The 22,404-nt window shown below is 46.6% G+C and overlaps 1 pseudogene; it reads right to left on the minus strand.

Annotated features, from left to right (window-relative positions):
• Positions 1-15,962: 15,962 nt before the first annotated feature.
• On the minus strand, positions 15,963-18,232 carry LOC139755240 (uncharacterized; annotated as a pseudogene).
• Between the last annotated feature and the right edge of the window lie 4,172 nt (positions 18,233-22,404).

Below are 22,404 nucleotides of genomic sequence, written 5' to 3' on the forward strand. Positions count from 1 at the left end.
ACGAGTAACTACAACGAATCTCCTGAGATTAGGTAGGGCTGGCGCGTAGTCCTCACCACAGGAAAATGTAGAGATGACAATAACGAGTCGTGTTATCAAGTGTTGTGTGCGAGGTGAAGAGTGTGTGTGTGTTTGTGGAACCGGACACCAGCCGCTTACATGTATGTGCGGCAGGAAGAAGAAAGAGCAGCTTGGGCCAGGGAGGGGAGGGTGGATTCGACAGCCACTGATGTACTGATTCACCAGCACGGCCATCACGAACCATCCCGATACCCAGGCCGGTAGCACTAGTAATGTACCACCCTGGTTGGTGGCTGCTTACGTCTACTACCGAGTAGATAGATAAATAGATAGATTGATAGAGAGAGAGAGAGAGAGAGAGAGAGAGAGAGAGAGAGAGAGAGAGAGAGAGAGAGAGAGAGAGAGAGAGAGAGAGAGAGAGAGTTAAGAGAAAGAGAAAGAGTGGGAGAGAGAACGAAGGACACGTCACACATCAGCTCAAGAGATCTCATCCAAGATAATCAATGCGCTACAAGGGCGCTGAGATATCATTAACATCTATAGTGACTGAAGACACGTCAAACCCGAATCTCTTCTTTCGTGTAGAATCTAGATACCTCAGTTATTCATAATCTAGATACCTCACTTATTCATAATCTAGATACCTCACTTATTCATAATCTAGATACCTCAGTTATTCATAATCATTTTAAATTCACATAAAAAGTATATACAAGGGCACAGTGTAAGATTATTTCAATTCTCTTCTGGCGCAGCTGTTCAGCAAATGACAAAGCCACAGAGAGAGAGAGAGGGGAAAAAAAGATCCCTTAAAAAATGGGAATCCATTTGAGAAATACAAATTTCCCCCCAGAGTCTAAAGGCCTTAAATCTATACAAGAAAACTCCACTTAAACGTCAGGGGAGTAGTGACAGTGGCGCGCTGGAGACAGAGGTTATATTTCCTGAATACTGTTGTGGCGGTGAGGGAGAGGGGCAGGACGCCTGGCAGAGAGGGTAGAGATCCTGGTGACACGACCGGGGCACCTACACCAGATGGGGAGATAATGCAGGGGAGACGGAGGGGAGGATACAGAGAGGGGAGGTTACAGACAGAGAAGGGAGTGACACCCAAGAACTGAGTGTTCTTGGCTGCGTCGAAGAGAAGAGGCAGAAATATAAAGCTATGAAGAAGACAGAATGAGAGACAATTAAGGCAAAAAGAGAACACTGAAGTACAAGAATCAAGAAGACAGAAACATAGGAGAAGATGACGATCAATAGCTAAAGAAAAGGAGACAGAAAAATAGGCAAATGTAACGAAATAAGATATGACATGAAAAGACACGAAATGGGTTGTGATGAAGAGAAGGAAAGGGGTTATTTGGGAGGAACAGAAACATGTGTCTAGAGCAGACAAAGTTTGTGAGGAGAAATAGATATTTTTGTTTGAGAGACACAGACATAGAATGGCGGAAAAGATAGGGAGACACAGATGTCTGTTGCCGGACAGGAGAGGAGAGACGTGACTGACACCAGACACAAGGAGAGAAGAGATTCCTGGTTAGACAAAGACAAATGAAATGGGGACTGATACGTGGTACTCTGGGGACTATCACCATTGGCCCAGGGGACTGGTGGGTCTTTGGGACAGCCGTAAAGAGGGAGAGAGAGAGAGAGATGCAAGGTGAGAGATGGCGAGATATGGGAGATAGACGAGTGATCCAGGACCCGCTGTTGGCCACGATGGCACTGTTAAAACAACTTTTACTCATTTTCAACAAAGAACAATGACTATTGTTTTTGTAGTCGACCACGAAGGAAGGATTTTTTTGTAGGTAACCAACCATCTTGGTCTTAAAGAAAGATTAATCAGAATTCAGAATTTAACGATAAGGATATGTACAGAGGTAATGAAGTAATGTGGTACTAAGATGGAGAGCCATTTCAAAAACTCATCAGTTATCTTTGACAACTTTAACACTATTTATATTTACGAAAATTTCAATATAGAATTCATACATGATTATGTCCGGTGTATCAACTCTCGTATATTTGGGAACTGCTTCATCTATATCCACTTGTTCTGTGGGAGATGTGGTGCACCAGCCTCGTACTGCTGCCTGAGGAGCTTTACGGGTCTTATCACGCCCACCGTCAACATGTTACTGACCATTACACACTATCTTAGCCAGCCTTCTGGTCACAGCCCGCGTCGCGGATGCAGAGGTCTCGTGAGGTCAGAGGGACGACGCGCTTTAAACTTAGAACGACAAATGGTGATGCGTCTGGCCCTCAGCTGATGAATCCTTCCTCCTCTGAGCGGCTTTATGTATGAGTAAACTCTCTCTCTCTCTCTCTCTCTCTCTCTCTCTCTCTCTCTCTCTCTCTCTCTCTCTCTCTCTCTCTCTCTCTCTCTCTCGTGTGTGTATGTTTGTGTGTGTGTGTGTGTGTGTGTGTGTGTGTGTGTGTGTGTGTGTGTGTGTGTGTGTGCAAAATCATGGAGATTCACCACCGTGAACAAAACTATGCCACTTACACAGAAGACTTTCTATGTAAGCATATACCGCTCTGTCAACCTCATAGCCAGGTTTTATATCATTCTCCGTATGTGACAATGCTCTTCTCCGCTCCTCCCATCACTCACCTACTCAAGACACAAACGCCGCATTTACTCATCCCACGAAGGCAACTGTGTCCATACGCTGCCATACATCAATGCCACTGAACTTTTCTCTTGTTTTTCTGCCTCATCTCAGAGAACCTCTATTTCCTCTTGGCACGCAGGCCTCCCCAGGCCTCCTACCCAAAAGCACTGGCACTTCTGCCCACTAGACCTTGGCTTCCTGGTCACCCACTCCACCCCGCTAACCCCCAGGCTACAGCCACACACACACCAGCTACACTGGATGTAAAAAGACCGAATCATTAGCGGCAGGAGGAGGCGACCAGCCAGGGGTCTTGTGTTCGATTTTGTAGCCAGTTATCTGAGGAATGTTATTTATCACGTTACACCTGATTCAACTAAACTAGTTTGATCGGATCTAACCAGAGGAAAATGCTAGGATCACAGACAATCTTTGTAACCTAAAACAGCACAAGACTTTACTGAACTAACTCAAGCGTACATCAGATTATTTGCATAGACTTACTTCAGCGGAATTAGAAACTGAACTGTCGCTGTCTATACAGATAATCGTGAGGTCATTAACTAGCAATAATGAGCCGTTGTCGGTGGCTAAGATGGTTTGTGCCACCGTACTTAGTATTTTCATAATGTGATGCTCCAGCCTTGTTGGCAGCCCAGCATTCTGCTTCTGTACGGATTCCTAAAGTGGTCTGGATAGAGGTAAAGACCCTCTATTTCCACCTCTCCGCTGGTCAGACAATGAACAATGATAGCCTTATTTTCACCCTAAACGTCAGACTCCGAGCACACTCCTCAACTCTAAACTGTTTGACAGTTTAGGCAATACATCAGCAGTTGAGGCTTGAGACCCTCCAAGATGAACTTCCGTGGCGGGGCTGCGGCGGCCAGGGAGAGTGTGTTTCCCTGTCAACTGCGGTGTGGCCAGCCCTGGCCCGCCGCCACGGCCACAGGCCTCACACAGGCTCCCGCGTCGCCACATCTTCCGTACTCATCCTGTGTTGGACGAGGAGACAGAAAGAATATACGTTCACACATTTCAAGAAACAGCGTATGATGGGAGAACTGATAACGGAGGAAGTTGTAAAGTCTATGAAGGTCTTGCAAAGGGTGAGTGTGGTGGGAGGAACGCAAGACGGTGGCAACACTGGGCCACATAGATGCCGCGGCAAACCACACGTCTTGGCTGCTGCCACTTGGCCCGCTCTGCCATTAGTCCCAATCATCTCCGAACCCAGACGATGCAGCAGCTTCTCCTGCCTCCTGATGCTCACCTTTTTCCACCTAAAGCCCTTCAAAATGCCTGATGATAAACACTCAACCCAGGTCAATAGGCCTGGGAGACTATGTCGAGTAGCTAGGAGGTTAAAGAACGTCGACCGCGGAGACGCCCAGTGGAAGGATGTCGAAGAGTTCGTAACGACATTACGGCCACCGGTCCTGTTGTTTGGTCTCCGCCTAAAAGGTTAGTTTACAGAGGGGCACGCGCCCGCCCTGTATCCATCATGGCCAATTATTGCCCGGAGCTTCTTCAGGCAGACCACAGGGGAGGAGGAAGACCACTATGACAGGCGAGGACCTCATGGTTAAGATCTTCAAGGTGAAGTTAGAACCTTCGTAAAACGTTCAGCTTTAGCAAGACTCTTGGGTACAGCAACGACCCTGTGATAATGTGAGCCTCAGAGGACTCCTCCGTAGCAGATAAGAACCCGGGAATGAAGTAGTGATCTCGCGCTACAGTAAAGACTTCTTAAGGTAGAATGAAGCCCTTAGGGTCTCTGTCAACACAATCATGAAGTCATACTCCAAGGTTGGACTAAGACTTTCAGCATGGGTATGTATCTTTAATATCGAGGTTAAGACCCGTAAGGTTAAGACCTGCACATGGGGTTTAAACCCAGAGGATGAAGTTATGAACCTCCTATCCCTGACTTCTCTTATGAGTTGTTTGACACGAGGGATTTTAAGTATACAAGAAAGTTCGTGGTTATGATGGAGGCGTTCAAGTGTGAGGGTATGTCCCACGTGTGTGTGTGTGTGTGTGTGTGTGTGTGTGTGTGTGTGTGTGTGTGTGTGTGTGTGTGTGTGTGTATGTTAAGAGAGAAAGAGAGAGATAGAACTCATGTGTGTGAGAAAACGTTAGTGCAAGAAAATGTATGTGACTTCCAAGTGTGAACGACAAAGCTTGCGTGCATGACACCAGAGAGTCAAAATAAGAACCATATCAGAATGAAATCAAGTGTGATATATTGATGATGAGAGTGCATGACAGAAAGTGTGATACGTGAATGCATGAGGGGAAGTGTGAAAGAGGCAGCTTGCGATGGTAGGGACGTGTCACAAGGACGCTTATCGATTATTCTTAGGAGTCTCCGGGAGGTGGTGGGGTCGGCCTTCGGGTACACAAGAGCGTGATGGAGAACCTGTGATGACCCTCCGTTCTCTGTGGACTCCCATGTACAACTGGCAGTCCTTAAAGTCTTCGTCATGGTCAAGGGAATCGTTTATAGGATCCGCCATAACCAAAGGAATTTTCAAGGATTCCACCATAGCCATGGGATCTTCTGTCGTTTATTCAAGGTCCAGTTGATTCCTATGAGTTTCAGTTTCTGTTCCCGTAAAAAATTCACGTCAACTATTTCATAATTTCGTTTTCATTCCCCATTTCTTTTATTAGAATCTTACAACCTACTCAGAATTTTTCTCATACAATACAAGTTTAATATTTGATAATGATGGTTTAATGCATCACCTCGAAAAATTGTAGGTTCATATTTTCCTTACCATGAGACTAGATCTATCTTGTAGATTACTCAAATGATCTTAATCTACAATGTGGATGATGTAGATATTAATCAGCTTTCCTATACTCCTCTCGGTCAAATTGAGATCATGGGATTATAGATTAAACTTGTCATGATAATGTTTTCTGGCGATTAGTCCCAGGGATGTATCCATTAAACATGTCCAGCCAACACGTTCTATTGATGTGTCTTCGGTATGTATTGGACATCATGTTGTGGGGTGTACGCTGGGAATATCTTCGGAACATGTCCCAGCAATCAAACCTCATCCTGCGGTCTAGGATATAAGAGCTCCAACACACAAACCACATCCAGTGGTCGAGGAAATAAGGACCCTAGCAACCAAACCTGAATCTTTGGTCCAAGAAATAAGGAATTTAGTATTCGCTCCTCATCCTAAAGCCCTGAGTGGCACTCCCAAAATCCCTCAATCAAAAAACAATTCACAGCTTCTCTCATACTCCTAACTGGTCCTATTAATTCTGCCTACTTCGTCAGTGTTTGTGTATGATTTCAAATATACATCATTCGTTAAGATAGTAGATCGAAGAGTTTGTATAGATGAATGTTGATATGTATGAGCAGGGAGATCACTCAGGAAATGTGTATTGTGACAAGGTACACACTGATACACATGCATATAATGCCACTGTCACTACAATGCTACCATGTTATCCCCACGTACGGACGTCCCCAGGAGCCTTCCCCCATGGCACATCCTCACATCACTACGCCCACACTCCTTTATACTACCATCATACGCCCACACTCCTTTATACTACCATCATACGCCCACACTCCTTTATACTACCATCATACGCCCACACTCCTTTATACTACCATCATACGCCCACACTCCTCCCTAATACCCACACATGTCCACAAAATCCATTTGGAGCAACATTCACCTTCAGGCTTCAAATACAAGAACAGCGAGAGACGTCTTCTTGCAGAAATAATGCTATCAAAAAGGGGTCACCATTGAAAAGGGGCCTCAACAGATTACAGACGAGGGCACAGAAGCTGTTGGACCCGCCACACTCCCTCCCTCTCCAACATTCATAACAGAGATAGAGCGGCGTTAAACCAGGCATTAAAAACACTCTTGAAAAGTCCTTTTATCTTGCGTCTCGCTCCTGATTAACATACTTCAGTAATTACGAAAAGAAAACTCTATTATAAGCCTATTTCCCGAGTTGCTCTCCAGCCGCGCATCGGTTAATCCTAAAGCGTTTATTCAATTATGTTTTATTAGCAATGCCTGAGAACGTATCTTCACATTTCCATACAGAATGCGAGCCAAATTTCCAGCATCTTCCATTGGTTGGCGCCTTCAGGCTCGACCAATCACAGGCTCAGATTTAATTGAGTGGCGACCAATAGGAGCGCAGCTGAAGTTGTTATCACGCGGACTCCAGGGACCGACGGCAACGACTTAATCTTAAAAGTGAACCTCAAACTTTGGAGGGTGTAAGCTTCGCGACACCAGATGCACCAACTCTACTTACTGCAAAGCACAAGCAGACCGTGTAGATACGTTCTTATCACTCCTCTGGTACTTTATTTCTACCTGATCCACACTAGAAGCCTCGAGGACTCAAAGCTAAATAAACCTCCCTCGAAACCTTGTGCCGGGGGCAGATTGGCTGTTCATATTCCTGAGGCCGCTTCATAACGGCGATTCTGACAATAATTGCGATATCATGCAGGGGAAAATAAAGTGGGGAGCGCGGCAGATAAGCTGACAATCTGGGTGAGCCATTTCGGGGCAATTTATGGAAGCAATTTGGCCTATAACAACCATTAGGCGAGAGACGAGAGGACGGGGTATTAGGAGAAGATGGATCGCGGGGGGTTTAGCTGCTGGGGAAGAGGGGGCAGGGGAGACCAAGGCATGGGATGGGGAGAGTACGGAAAATGGAAGAGAAAGGGGAAAGTGCTGACAATAGTATACAAAAGGTGCGAATGCTCAGAATGAGAAAGAAAGTATAGATGGGGGAACTCAGAACGATAAAGAAAGTAAGGTGGGGTAAGAGAACACTTCCAAAGAAGAAGAACTGATAGCAGCACGAGACATAGAAAGTAGCAGGACATGGAGAGGAGAATGGGAACTAGTGGAGTGTTGAGGGAAAGGACGAGGGGGCGACTAAGATGGAGATGGGAAGGAAAGAGATAAATCGCAAGTTATAAAGATGAGGAAGAAAGAATGTAAGGATGTAAACATAAAAGGAGTGAGAAGGATGAACAGTGATACAACTGAGGATGAAAACTGTGAGAAAGGAAGGAAGGAAGGAAGCCTAGGAACAGAAACTATTTACTACCTCATTCTTCTATCCCTCAGCCCCATGCCGGATATATAGTACCGAGCGTACATCCTGGACACTGTGTGTGTGTGTGTGTGTGTGTGTGTGTGTGTGTGTGTGTGTGTGTGTGTGTGTGTGTGTGTGTGTGTGTTGTAAACATTACATACCACCGGAACTGGATTAGACACGTAGGAGACCCGACGCCGTAAGGACAGAGAGTCAGGTAAGGCCTTGGATCATAACACAAGTCCATCCTGAGTCTCGTCATGGTAAAGGCCTTAGGGTGACTTCGAGATTATGTAGTCTGCTGAGCCATGAGTAGGAAGGCAGGTGGGTTGCAGATCACCCTACCCTAGCACTGTGGAGGATCACGTGAGTCAGAGAACCCCCGGCTTCACGAGCTTCAGCATGCACTCCTTGTAGCCAACACCATTCCCTCAAACGAAGAGGAAATAATGGAAAGACAAGCAGGACACAGTGTCATGAGTTGTGGTACAGTGTGTCTCTCTCACACTTTTGGAACAAAATGTTCCTCACCTGGACCAGGACCGTCGTATAAGGATAAGTTTCTGTCAACTACCCCAGGGATGGTGCAATAATTCCAGGCTCTAACCACACTTCGATTACCAGAGGGGTTTCCCGAAGCCATTCCCAGCTGAAGGAGGCCATAAAGACCCACCCAACGAAGGACTTCGTGGAACCAACATGTCATGTACCGACGGAGACCATCTCTCCAGCTCTAAGAAGAAGAGACCCAGACAGCGAAGGCTTCTTCGAAGAACTAGTATATTCCACTGGGTCGCAATAGGCGTCGACACGTTTCCGACGGAGACCATCTCTAAGAAGCTGTTCTATGACTCGTCTTCGTTGGTATTCAAGAACTGAGTGTCTGCCCCACGTGTGGAACTCCGATGGTGAGAGTTGATGACTTCGAGGTGCTGAAGAAGGCTTTGCTACTTCGACAATAACAGAACGTAAAAGACATCTGTTGGCTCACGAATAGTATGTTACAGCCAGTTCATTACGTGTGAATTACGCTTTTTACAATACAACAGTTTGTCACGAAGCTGTTCATTTTATGATTCATGAAACTTTTAGCATTACTATAGTCATGATCATCTACGCAGTCCTTACAAAATTATAAATTCATATTCACTCGTTTATTTTCCATAAAGTCGCTCAAAGAATCATAGATGTAAATAAAGCTTTACCTTAAAGTGATTGGTTCAGGTGTTGTCACAAGACGAATTGGAAGTTTGATGAAAACATGAAATACCAGAATAAACCTACTCTCGCCGGTTTTAGGTTACTCTACAGCCGAACATAGTCTACTTTGAAGCAGTTAGAATTACCCTTTGTGCATGACGGTACGACCCTGGCCTTCAAAGGTTAGGTCAGAGGTTACGCTATTACACCTAAGGGTTGTTAAGCGGGAACAACACTATTGGAATACAACTGCTGAGTCAGCGGGCACCAGGGTCAGGTGGGCACCAGGACCATAGCCATCAGGGTCAGAAGGGCCGCAGCCACCAGGGTCAGGAGGGCCGCAGCCACCAGGGTCAGGAGGGCCGCAGCCACCAGGGTCAGGAGGGCCGCAGCCACCAGGGTCAGGAGGGCCGCAGCCACCAGGGTCAGGAGGGCCGCAGCCACCAGGGTCAGGAGGGCCGCAGCCACCAGGGTCAGGAGGGCCGCAGCCACCAGGGTCAAGAGGGCCGCAGGACCGCCGGTCGACCGGGTGGTCATGTTAGCCAGGGTAGGTGAGCACCTAAAGGTGGGTGATGGTGTCATCCAGGCTCTGACAATACCTGAGGTAAGCCAGTCCTGTGTACCTGAGGAGGAGCCATCCCTCCCTCCACCTACCTTACCATCCACACCTCCTCTTCGTCCTCCGTTGGTTTGATCCTCCTTCTCTTCCTCGTACAGACCCAAGGATGACTCGCCAGTGAGTCAAAGATTTTAGACAAACTTTCCGTCAATCACTACACTGAGAAGATACTGTATACCATATGTCAGGCTTGATATTCAGGTCAGAAAGTCAGTTTAAATCACATCAGCAGAAAGTCTCCTCTGAAGAAGAAAATATGCTAATCAAGCTCGTTTTTCCCTTCGTTTTTATGCCCGGGGACTTTAAATATTCGCGGTCATTCTCTCCTCGTAAAATTTTTGCCTGGAGAGACGCACTCGTCAAGGTCATTAAGGCCGCCTCTTTTGCACCATAAAGCAAAGGTCTAGTCACCCGCGAAGCCCAGCCCCCTGCCCGGACAACGAGAGGGGTCTCAGGCTAACGCCAGTGTCGATATTTCTCACACAGAAAGTTATCTCTCACAAGAAGATAACCGAAAGCAACTGTTATCTTTTACATCAGATACAAACTCGTCTGAAACCTGATATTTCTGGCTGTCTTTGTCGCCTCTAGAAAGAAAAGGGGACAAAATAATGACGAATATCATGGTTAAGACCGGTCCATCTCTCCCTTCCTCTCCTACTGGTACCCTCGGCCCCAGCCAGAGCCAATGAGGAAGGACCTTGTAGCAGTCCACATGCTGACGGCAACGATTTAATAGATCACGGAGCTATCTGTTTACTGACAGTACCTGAACTCAGGCAGAGACGAGCAACATAGTGGCGAACTCAGATCGTGTTTACTGATAATCATCCACTCCTGCCTCAGGAACTGCCTTCAGTTCAATGTACAGTCTGAAGGTAACACTTCTCAGCGATATGCTCCCTCACACTGAAAGTCAGACGGGAGCTGAATCTATGATGATATTTCTTGACGTGATAGGAGGAAGAGGTTTCGGGAGTTGATTCTGGAAGGGAATTGTTGGAGGGTTCTTGGGCATTAAGTAAGGAAAGGGAAGTTGGAAAAAGAGAAGTTATATGCCTGTTGGCATATAACGAGGTGATCTGTAAGTATCTTCACTAACTATAAGGTGGCTAAGGTTAGGATAGCAAAGCAAGAAAGCTCTCTCCTTACCACTCCGGCAAGAACAGACGGCAGGAGAAATATGAGAAGCACAAACAAGCACTGTTAGAATAAAGCATGATCTAATCTATCAAATTCATTCAGAATTTTGAAGACTTGTATCAAGTCACCGTGGTCTCTGCTTGCTATGTACAAAGTCACCGTGGTCTCTGCTTGCTGCGGGAAAGGAAATTTAATCTTCTTAACCAATATCTATATAGCAGGTTTCTTAGAGTTGTAACTAGTTAAGTAGCCTCTCTTAATGGATCATCAAGTTATTCTTCGTCTTTTTTGTAGCTCAGGACAAGAAAATGGCATCGAAGCTGTGGAATTCTCTTCCAATAACCTCTCGACCTTTAAATTCATGCTTACAACACTCGAAGAACTGAGAGTATTATCACTTTTTTGTTTTTTCTCATTTTTTTTTACCGGAAATAGTCATGACTGGGGCAAGTATGTCCATACTATGTCGGTCACTATGAAACAAGGTAGACTACATATTCGAGATGTTGTTCAGCAGAAAATTTAGGATTGTTTCTGATGTTTTCTGGTGGATTTTACTTGGTATAACACGCAGTCTTGTTGTTTACGACTAAACACTGTTTAGTGTATTCCACATTGTTGCTGATGACAACTTCAAGATCTTTTTATTCATTTAATTTGCGTGGTGGATTTCCGAGCATTTCATAATCATGTTTAATATTATCTCCAAAGTATATATATATATATATATATATATATATATATATATATATATATATATATATATATATATATATATATATATATATATATATGTTATATTGACCAACACCAAAGGAGTGCATGAAACACTAAGCTGGCTATGAGTCGAGCTTCTGTTCCGGAACTCAGACCTGGTCCTGATGTTTCAGTCCGCCAGCCTGCGTACATCACCGCGGAGTGCTTACTGAAAACTATCCTCGTCTCCATCAGACTCTACCATCTTCGGATGTGCAGACACTTGTTGTGATGAAAAGGGTAAACAAAGTGTGTTCCAGCAGAGTGTATTGTGCTCGTATCCTTCAGCAAGTGCTACGACGATAGCCCTGAGTGCTCTCACTATAGCCTCAGTATATGGTCCCCCCCTCATAAATCACAGGGCGGGTTCATTCACCAGTGAAGCCCTCCAGTGCTGACAAGTGACACCTTTGAGCACCTCCAAGATTCGTTGGTTTTGAAAACACCCCTGACGAGGTAAGTCTCGTTTTCTGAGATATATTAGACGGGTATGATAGTTATTTGCATACATTTCTTTGAATCTGACATCATGATCGAGTCACTTTTCACAGTAGGTTCGTGGCAGTCGTTACAACCTACCGAGTTTATATCTGAGACTGCTACCGAGACGTTTCATTCGATGTTCCGAAGCAGTCACGAATCTTTTGCAGTGATGCCATCGCGTGATCCTTTATTTATAATGATATTCTCTCACTAACTTGGCCTGTAGAATTCCCTTCACTCTCACTGAGCAGTTATCCCTCGTGTTGTCTGTCAGAGCCGCATAGAGAAGCCTACCTCGGCCTGTTTGACTGTCTGGGTTCCCCTGTTGACAGCTTGACATTCAGGACCTATTTGGCATTTTGATTTACGGCGGCGGTCAACTCTGTCCTGCGTGACTTGCTTCGTCGTCCTTCTAACTCTCCTGTTTCTTCTTCCTTCTCTCTCTCTCACCCTCATTCCTTCCGTTCCTTTCTTGTTCCAAGTGTCGGTATACGCGTCGTGGTCAAAGGTCAAGGGAGGAGGATGGGATTTTTGCACAATAAGCCGGGAATTTTCAGAGGTGTTTCCACGGTCTTAAATTAGCATAGGCGGTCTTCCCCGGCCACCTCCTCGCCTGGAGGCCCTTCGGGCGGGTCGTACCGTAGAGAACCTCCCTCGGCTCCTCCACCCTCAGGAGAGATCACGTCATAAAGACACACAGAGGTGAGGTTTATGGTGTGGCCGGTCATGCATGCTACCTAACGACATGACAACGGCGAAGACGACGATGCTGAAGAAGACAACGACGATGCGTCGTGTTAAGACGATACTGTCTAACTCTCGTGATGGTTTGTGAGGAGTGAGGGACGAGGAGCATGTCATGGTGGAGATGGGAAATGGAAAGTCCTGTGACAAATAGAACGACTACAGAGACGACGACTAATGTGGCTTATGATTATATCGACGACACAAAGATAACTGCAACTGTTTACCGACTAACGCGACCAAGATGAGTAAGGAGGTAACAACGACAAGAACTACCAACGATGAAGGTCTACGACAACGACTTATACGACGACAGTAGTTAGGAACGACGTCAACGACTCAAGCGAGAAAGATGATAGTTTAGAACGACAGAGCGACTGTTACAACCAGGATGACGATGGTAGTTTAGAACGACAGGGAAAAGTATAGGCGGGGCCTGGGGAGACCTGGGGTGTGGCACTCCAGTACACATCTGTCTGGTTGTCCTTATGATTGAGCCACATTACAGTGGCCACTTTAAGCCGGTCTCTTTACATTGGTCTACTTAAACTGGTTACTTTAAAATGGTCAATTTATGTTGGTTACTTTCAATTGGTCATTTCAAACTGATCTCCTTGAATGGGATACTTCTAACTAATTACTTTAAACTAGTTATTTTTAACTGCTTGTTTTAAACGGGTCATTTTACTCTGTTTCAAACCCATGTGGTCGGTAGATGAAACCTTGATATATTCACTTCCAATAATTGATTTCGGTAACATTGTATCAATCCTGAATTTTATTTCGTCATTATGTAACTTGGAGTCTGTGTTTGTAAATAAGGATTCGTGTCTGACGTGAGCGCGTGATTCTTGCCTTTTAATGCTACTCAGGGGATTTAAACCCTGTATTTGGTTACGAGATCGTCTGGTCACTGACGCCGACTCCCGCACCACGATGCTGTGTCGACGTCACAGTCGTGTGTGTGTGTGTGTGTGTGTGTGTGTGTGTAAAAGAATAGGTTTGAGACTTTAAACTTAGCCACATCTTGTCATCAAGGTGGTGGTGTAACTCAACCATCATAGTTATCAACTCCAACGTCGTTCAACAGATCGTAACCATATAGCACTACAAAGGATCAGTAAATCGTGGTACAACACACCAGTGAGGCAGGGTGGCACAGTGAGGTCGAGCTGTACAGTGGACCGATGAGGCTGGGCGGTCCACTGGACCAGTGAGGCCGTGCGGTACAGAGCACCATGGACATTGCCTTACGTGGCACAGCGATAAAGTTACACTGTAAATGACTGTCTGTGTCACGTCCTGTGATGAACATAGACTTTCCCATCCAGGTGCTGGGGACATGTCCAGGTCCAGCCCTGAGCTAGCTGGTTTATGACTCTTAAGGGACAACAAAAGACCCTGGACTTTCGTTTTGGGTTTGTGGAAGCGTGGTGGGTAGCGAGGACACTGCTGTGGTAACCCAAGCTGTGTTAGAGCCTAGCGGGGGAGGTGGTTTGCTCTGGTGGTGGTGAGAGTAGTTGTGGTAAGAGTAGGGGTAGTGGTGACGGTGGGAGGGGCAAGTAGTACTGGTGGCGAGTGGAGTGGGAACAGCGGTGGTGGAGGTGGGTGCTGGTGGAGCAATGGTAGTTGTGGTTAGGGTGGTAGTAAAATGTGGTTATTAATAGTTGTGGTGGTTAGGATGGTGGTTATGGTTGAGCTAGAGACGAGTTTAAGAAGAAGTTGTGGTAGGAGAAAGAGATGGTAGCGACGGTGGCTGTAGTGTTGGTGGAAGGGGAGGGGAGAGGGGTGTTGGCTGGCTGACGCGCTACCCAGTACACCTTTAGGGGGCGAGGGGACGGAATGGCAGTAGGGGAGGGGATCGTCCTAGATGGATCCCTCAGGTGTTTACAGCGAAGCGTGACTTATTCTTCTTGTTCCTCTGCAGGGAGAGGCTCCTCCCCAGGAGGTACTTCTTGCCTGAGGAACTCCAAAGCAGGAGGGGGGCTGTCCAAGCCAGGAGAAGGCTCTCCTAGCCGGAGATCTCCTTATCATGGAACGGTCGTAACGCTGTTCACCAAAGGGTCTCAATCAAATGGATCCACGACGTAGTACTGCAAGACACCAAGTGTTCCTCACCTGTGATTCACATTCCTCTGGTTGGTCCGGTTCCCTGCTACTGTCTCATTCGCTTGCTTTCATTTCTTCCTGTTCTCCCAGGCCGTAGAGGCCACGACCGTCTTTACGCAGATGTGAAGAATAGTTCGTGTTACTAGAGTTCGGTAGAGCTTTGCGCTAAATTCTGGTTAAAAGTAGTGCAAACTGTCTTATTTCTATGCCAATATATATATATATATATATATATATATATATATATATATATATATATATATATATATATATATAGATAGATAGATAGATAGATAGATAGATAGATAGATAGATAGATTTATATAGATTCTCATTCTGAAGACTCGCTTTGTTCTGTACCATAAGACAAAAATTTGAAAATAATCTTCTTTTCATGAATGGGAAGAATTACCACTTCTTGCTGTGCCTCAGTCCAGCTTAGCAATGAGCACCTGACTTTCCCGCGTCTCCAGAAGCCTATAAAACCTCCTCCAAGACCATGGCATAAAAAGCGTCCAAATTGTGTTTTCTGCTTGAGGATGAAGCGTGCGTGATGTAGGGTCGGTCCCCAAGGAGGCGCGGAACATCACCATTACCACGGGGGCGCATCTTCCTCCTCGTGAACCTCTCTCTCTCCTGTACCTGTCGCATCCTCTTGCTGAGCCTGGCTTACCTCCCGTACCAGGACCTCCTCCTCTTGCTATCAACCGTCATCTAAGACTTCCTTCATTGTGCTCATGTTTGGGCGTGACTGTGTGTGTGTGTGTGTGTGTGTGTGTGTGTGTGTGTGTGTGTGTGTGTGTAGAGGATCTAAGACTCGACATTGACGCATGAGTGGAATGCACTGATGCGATACTCGAATAATGTCAAACAGTAGTTTAGAAATGTTGTGTTACTAACGTTGCTCATGTTGACACAACGAAGTAGCCAAACCATCCGTTTATGTGTCGGAAAAATACAGTAAAGACTAAGCCAGTATCAAGACTGGCGTCTTTAGTAAATATGTAATATATATGTATTTGTTGAGGTCTATGATTTTTTTCTACAGGAAACTATATATAACTAATGATTTTGATGTATACAAGAAGGGGTCGTGACGACACAAGGTCCTGTCTCCGTACCCAGAGGAAGGTGAGAAATACATAGTGACGAAATATGGCTTTATTACAGCAGTATATACAACGTTGTATGATACACACTATACAGGTCAGTATGATACACACTATACAGGTCAGTATGAGCAGCCTCACGTCACCAGATTATCTCTGTAAGGTTGGAACAGCGAGGGGGGCGCCCTCTGTAGCTGGGGAGTTTCACCCCCTTCGACCAGGCGCCTGACGGGGCTGCTAGAGGCGCTGCTGGTGTGGAGAATGAGGGGCAGTGTGGAGGAGGGCGGTGTGGAGGAGGAGGGCGGTGTGGAGGAGTCTGGTTGCAGGGGCGGGGGTGGGTGGGTCAGGGAAGGGTAGAAGAGACCACACAAGCACTCATCGTTGCCCACTTTAGGAGAGTCCCGGGTCGAGCAAGACGGTAGGTGACCGCTTGGGCGTGGGATGATGGGCGTGGGTGCCATGATGGGCGTAGGCAAAATGGGGTGGTCAGAGGACCTAGTATAGGGAGGGGATGGGGGAACAGGAGGGTGATGGCGCGGGTAAGGCATGAACCGTGACAGAGGCGGGCTGGTGTAGGGTGAGGAATGCACCGCCCCGATCTGGGCGGCAGCGGCGGCGGCGGCCCAGGGAGAGACAGGGGCGAGGGATGGCGGCAGGTAAGGAGGGTAGGCACCCGTGGCAGCGGCAGCATGCAGGAGGTAGGCAGCGAGGGTGGGGTCAGCATAGGGCCAGGCCAGGGCCAGCCGCTGCCGCTTGTCCTTCATCCGTCGGTTCTGGAACCACACCTGCCGGGACACACCTGTTAACACCAGTACCTTACCTACTGAGACACACCTGTTAACACCAGTACCACCTGAGTATACTGGTACCACGCCTGCAGGGACATACATGTTAACTTACTGTCTACTAAAGGAAACATGAACTTAGACATATCTAAGATTCTAAGGACTTTCTTATCATACAAGATCGATGTCACCAGCTCGACTGTGGAAGTATCACAAAGGGATCCTGTAGAGATGATTTAACGGAAACACTTTCTTAGCTTTAGAATCGTGGGTAAGGGAATGACTTGCCACAGGATGCAGCAATAAGAAAGGAGAAATCTTTGGAAGTTTACAAGAAGAGACTTTTGAGCAAAAGGGAAGGAAGCAGAGTTGTGAAGACATTTTGAAATGGATTTCTAACACAGGCACCAGAATTTTTGTATTATCCGTACAGTATGTAAGTGCTGTATGTTCACTAAGAACATATATACAAAGGGAACTGCAGAAGGCCTTCTGGCCCATACAGCCTGTTCCTTTTTTTTTTATCCCCAGCTATTTTTTGTCTATCAATGTATGTTGATATAAAGCATTGTTAACACTGTGTCAAGTTAGTAATGAGTTGCTGTCACCGTTGTTCAGACTACAGGTAACACAGGTAAGAAGGTACCTTGATAGTGGCCTCGGGCAGCCCCAGCTCCTGCGCCACCTCACAGCGCCTGGGGCGGCTCACGTAGTTCTCCCTCTGGAACTCCTTCTCCAGGCGGGTGATCTGCTCCCTGGTGAAAGCCGTCCTGTACCGCCGCAGCTCCGCCGCTGACTGTCCGCCGGGGCACGACGATGCATCCCTCGCTGTCGCCTGCTGGACCTGTGGCTGTGCCGCTGTGGTGTTGTCTGTCGCAGTGGCACTCGTCGGGGTGCAAGGCGCCACTGCCTCTGCAAGACATGACCGATTACTTACTGTCTTAACTGCTGTGGAAGCAGAAATCGCTTGCACTTTAAGATCCATTTAAGATAATTACACCCAGTTCGTAAGGAGATGAGAAGCTAAATATATTTTCTCAAGCTCAAGGACCTTAGGTTCTCACCTGTGCCAACATTCTTGATGTTGCTGTTCTCGTCGTGGGTAGCTGGTGGGGGCGTGGGCGAGGAGGAGGTGGTGCTGGTGGTTGGTGGGCTGCAGGGGGGACTCACCGGAACCTGGTGACCTCCCAGCAGCCGTAGTCTGTCCTCGAGGCGCCAAGATCTCCGGCGGTACACGGAAGGCTTGCGTCATCACTTCGAACACAACCCGTTTTCATACAAGACTCCAGCACATTCTGGGTCTGAATCAAGAAGCCTAGCAGGACGCTGGAGCTGACCACGAGCAATCCTGATGTTGACTGACGCAATTTCACTGCACTAATGTTTACACTCTAACGATATCATGAAGAATAAAGATACCTGGCTGGTCGGGTACTGCCGAATGGCCGCCGCCAAGCATCCATTCGCTGATTGGCTGCGGCTGCTGGGCGGGGCTGCGTCCCTCCTTCAAGCCACATGTAACCAATCAGCATCTCGCCTGCATGGAGACTCCGCCCCTGAGAGATTTAGCGTTTCTATTGGTGAATGTAGTTAATGGCTCTGTTGAATTACTTTGATCAGAATTGATTGTGATATAATGAGATATTTTTCCTACCCTTTAAAGTTTCTTGCACGCGGTATATCCTGTAAGCTCTCGAGAATCGATTACGGGTGTTTTCTTTAACAGTCTTATCAGCCAGGTTTCGATGGAGTGGTCGGGTAAGGAGCCAAAGAACGCATCATAGCAGAGAGTCACTTGTCAACAGGCCGTGAACACTGTGGGTCGGCCAGCGCGCGCAGAGAACCCCAGCTCAATTAGGGTTTCATTAAGGCAGATTTGATCCAGGGCTTCTTGCTGGGGCTGCCCGGCGCTATCAGGGCCTCCGTTGCTCCGGCAGTTCGGTTCAATTACATCGAAATAGCGACTAATTCCCTTCAACCCATTTGGGCTAAATCGATCTTGATGGTTATCCCAGGGTGTAATTTCATCAAATGGTCTTCCCCCTTAAGCAGGAGATTGTCTTGAGTTTTATATTGCTAGTGTGGTGAGTTGTTTGGGCTTATTGGGGAGGGCTGTGTCCGGGGGAAGTGGGAGAAGTGAAGATGGGAGAAAGGGTCATAATGAGGGAAGGAAAGAAGAGGTTTAGAAAAGAGAGGAAGGACAAAGCGGCTGTAAAAAGGAAGATGTGGCAAGAAGTGAAAGGAAAGAAAATTGCTCTGAAAGGTAAAGTAGGGAGACTAAGCAATTTGGGGAGAAGAGAGAGAGAGAGAGAGAGAGAGAGAGAGAGAGAGAGAGAGAGAGAGAGAGAGAGAGAGAGAGAGAACTAGGGTGGGAGGATGGTTGCTTGGTCCAAACTGGGAAGCGAAATAGTTGAGGATGAATAAGGATCCACGCTGAGCTGTGATTTTACGTTCCAGATATCCATTATACCATCTCTTCCTTCTGTAGATCATATAATATTCTTCATTATACAGATATAATTCTATAAGTTTTCTCTGTATGCAGTTCATCACGGTCGAAACCTTCTTATAAAGAAGACCACATCCCACTCTACCGTCATCCCACTCTACCGTCATCCCACTCTACCGTCAACCCACTCTACCGTCATCCCACTCTACCGTCGTCCCACTCTACCGTCATCCCACTCTACCGTCATCCCACTCTACCGTCGTCCCACTCTACCGTCGTCCCACGCCGCCGTCGTCCCACTCTGCTGTCGTCCCACTCTACCGTCGTCCCACTCTACCGTCGTCCCACTCTACTGTCGTCCCACTCTGCTGTCGTCCCACTCTGCTGTCGTCCCACTCTACCGTCGTCCCACTCTACTGTCGTCCCACTCTGCCGTCGTCCCACTCTGCCGTCACATATTCAGGGATGAACAACGCAGTATTCACTGGACCAAAGCACAGATTGGAGGTATCTGTTGGGTCGCATCCGGCTCGCCTGGTGTTGAACTAAGAGTCAGAGCAGCACACCTGCACTTGGCCCAGTTATCTGACATAGCGATACTGTCCATTTGGGATGATGCACTCCTTGTCTTGGCCCCGACTGAGTAACCTAAGCTATAAAGAATATTGCTCTCCATCACCGCCACCACTCCATCAACCCAACAGCTGCAGGGGGCAGTGCACTGCACACCGTTACCAACAGCGTTACGTCAGTCACTCGCTAATACCAACGTGTGTATCATCGTCATCAGCAAATGACGCCATCAGGAGAATGGCCACCGACGCCCTTAGCTCGATCAAGAGACGCTGTCGAGTTAGCGATGAACGTCAGGATCAGGGAGTTGCTGTTGTATGACGATCCATGACACTGAACAGGTCTTAGCATAAGGTCGATCATCAAGATAACAGTTACGCTTCAGTTATCATACATAACAGTCCAACACGTCACATAAAGGAAGGACGTCGTGAACTACCCAGACGACCAGTTAGGAGTTCATTCTCCGCTGCCAACGAAGCAGGAGAGATGACCAAATGGTCAGGCCAGACTGTCTGAGTGGCCATGATAAAAATCAATATCATGTATTCAAGTGGATGTTTTCTCTGCTCTCTATAACCATTCTGTATTACTCTAACTTAATGTTAAAGGACTTATGAATAACCAGAGACCCTGAGGCTGTGAGGGATCAAAACATCATGACTCTTGATGAACCAGAACAAACTAAAGGACACACACAAAATAACGGGAATATTCTTGATTCACTCCACCACCTATCCTCATTCAGACGATGATCACAACCAGCAGGTGTTATGTTACTGGTACTCCCAAAACATGATGTCCGACGCCACTCTGAGACCTGTGAGGTTATTCGTCAAATTCTTATATCTACTGAAAACATGAAACTTTTATATTGAGATTTGATAGGAATTATGCCTCACGTATATCTACATCATCCTCAGTTTTTGGCCGGGCCTTTGAAGTTCTCATTTATTGGCGAGAGGAATGTGACTTTTTTTTTCTTTGTGTTCTGTCATCATCTGTGCCTCAGCAGACAGAGTGTCGAAATAATCTCATAAACTCTATGAAGATGGTTTAGATGTTCATGTATTTACTGTGGGCTTTACGTCTCTTTTTCGATTTACTGCCATTTAATTTTCGTAGATTGATCTTTTTAATTTATTTCATGTGGCAATTCATTTCCATCTGTTAATCTTCCTTTTCCAGTTTCTCAAGTAGCGTTATATGTTATATGTTACACATTTACGTTGAGAGCAAAGTCCCGACTCCAACGCACTATGTATATTTTTTCTAAACATGCTATACACAGATATAGGGGAAGAAGATGGTGTATTTTCTAAGAATATGATCTTTATGCATATATGATTATGATGTATGAAATGCTGGTTATAATGTATGATGTGTTGGTCATGGTGTACGATGGTCATGATGCATGATGTATTGGTCATGATGTATGATGTATTGGTCATGGTGTATGATGGTCATGATGCATGATGTATTGGTCATGATGTATGATATATTAGTCTGTTTCAGACAGCACATGATACCCTGTGTGTTTGGTACTTGTCGAGACATAAGGAAAATGTTGAAGTATTGTATACATAGAATCCTTTTGTTCTTACTAGTTCGTCACATCCATTTCCGTCACCATCACCTTAACACTAATAGTGACAGTGATGACAACGGAGATGATAGTGAAGATAAACTGATACCATTGATAATGAGAGAACCTTTGTGGCTGATAGTAATGATAATCATCTTTTTCATTATTATCATCGTGGTAATTATAATGATAATGATAATAAAGCGAAATTGTGAGGTTATGTGACATGCATCACTAAAGACAGTGAGTTGTCGTTGTACCCATCCTCATGGGTGCCAGACCCTCCCGAGTGCCTGAGCATGACTTAGATATGATCTGAGGTGCGAGGCAGGAGAGAGGTGGCAACCAGCACCCAGGACGAGAGGCAGGTGGCGTCCTGTGTGGTGCCTGCTCTCTGTCAGCGGCTCTGCTGGGATGAATGATGTCTGTCTTTAAGTGCTTCTGTGTGTGTGTGTGTGTGTGTGTGTGTGTGTGTGTGTGTGTGTGTGTGTGTGACTTCTTGCTGGGTGCACTGGATTACAATTTACAGAATGGTTGAGTTGATCCATTTATCAGACAGGAGGAAGCGCACCTTTTTTCCATCCGACTCTAAGCCACGACATGACACCCACAGTAAGATCCTCCGTCATTTCCTCCCCGTCTTAACCACCCCTTAATGCCTGACTTTAAGACCTGAGACACACACTCCTCTTTCCCCTACGTCAACCTCCCCCTTCCTCCTCAGAGCTCCCCCTGCGACCCCCGTGCGCTATACACAAACCCCGGGCCATCTGATACCCCGCCTCCCTGAATGGGAGGTCGTGCCTGTGGTAGGGCGGGGGCTTCCTGGCTGGGCTGCTGCTGCACTTCGCGGGTTCCTCTTGATCTTATCTCGGCCGGAACCTTTTACCCTCACGATCTTGTTGTGACGACGTGAAGATGTGTCCCCGTTGACTCCTCCCTCCCTTTCGCTTCCCTCTCTTACTCTTTCACCTTCTATCCCTCGCCCTCTCCCTCCGTCTCCCCTTTAGAGAAATCATTTCTATTGAATTTCCTTTCATCGTTCCTCATAACGTGCGGGCGGGTCTGTATCTGATTGTCTCCCTCCAT

Source organism: Panulirus ornatus, chromosome 19 (genome assembly GCF_036320965.1).
Source record: "Panulirus ornatus isolate Po-2019 chromosome 19, ASM3632096v1, whole genome shotgun sequence".
NCBI lineage: Eukaryota > Metazoa > Arthropoda > Malacostraca > Decapoda > Palinuridae > Panulirus > Panulirus ornatus.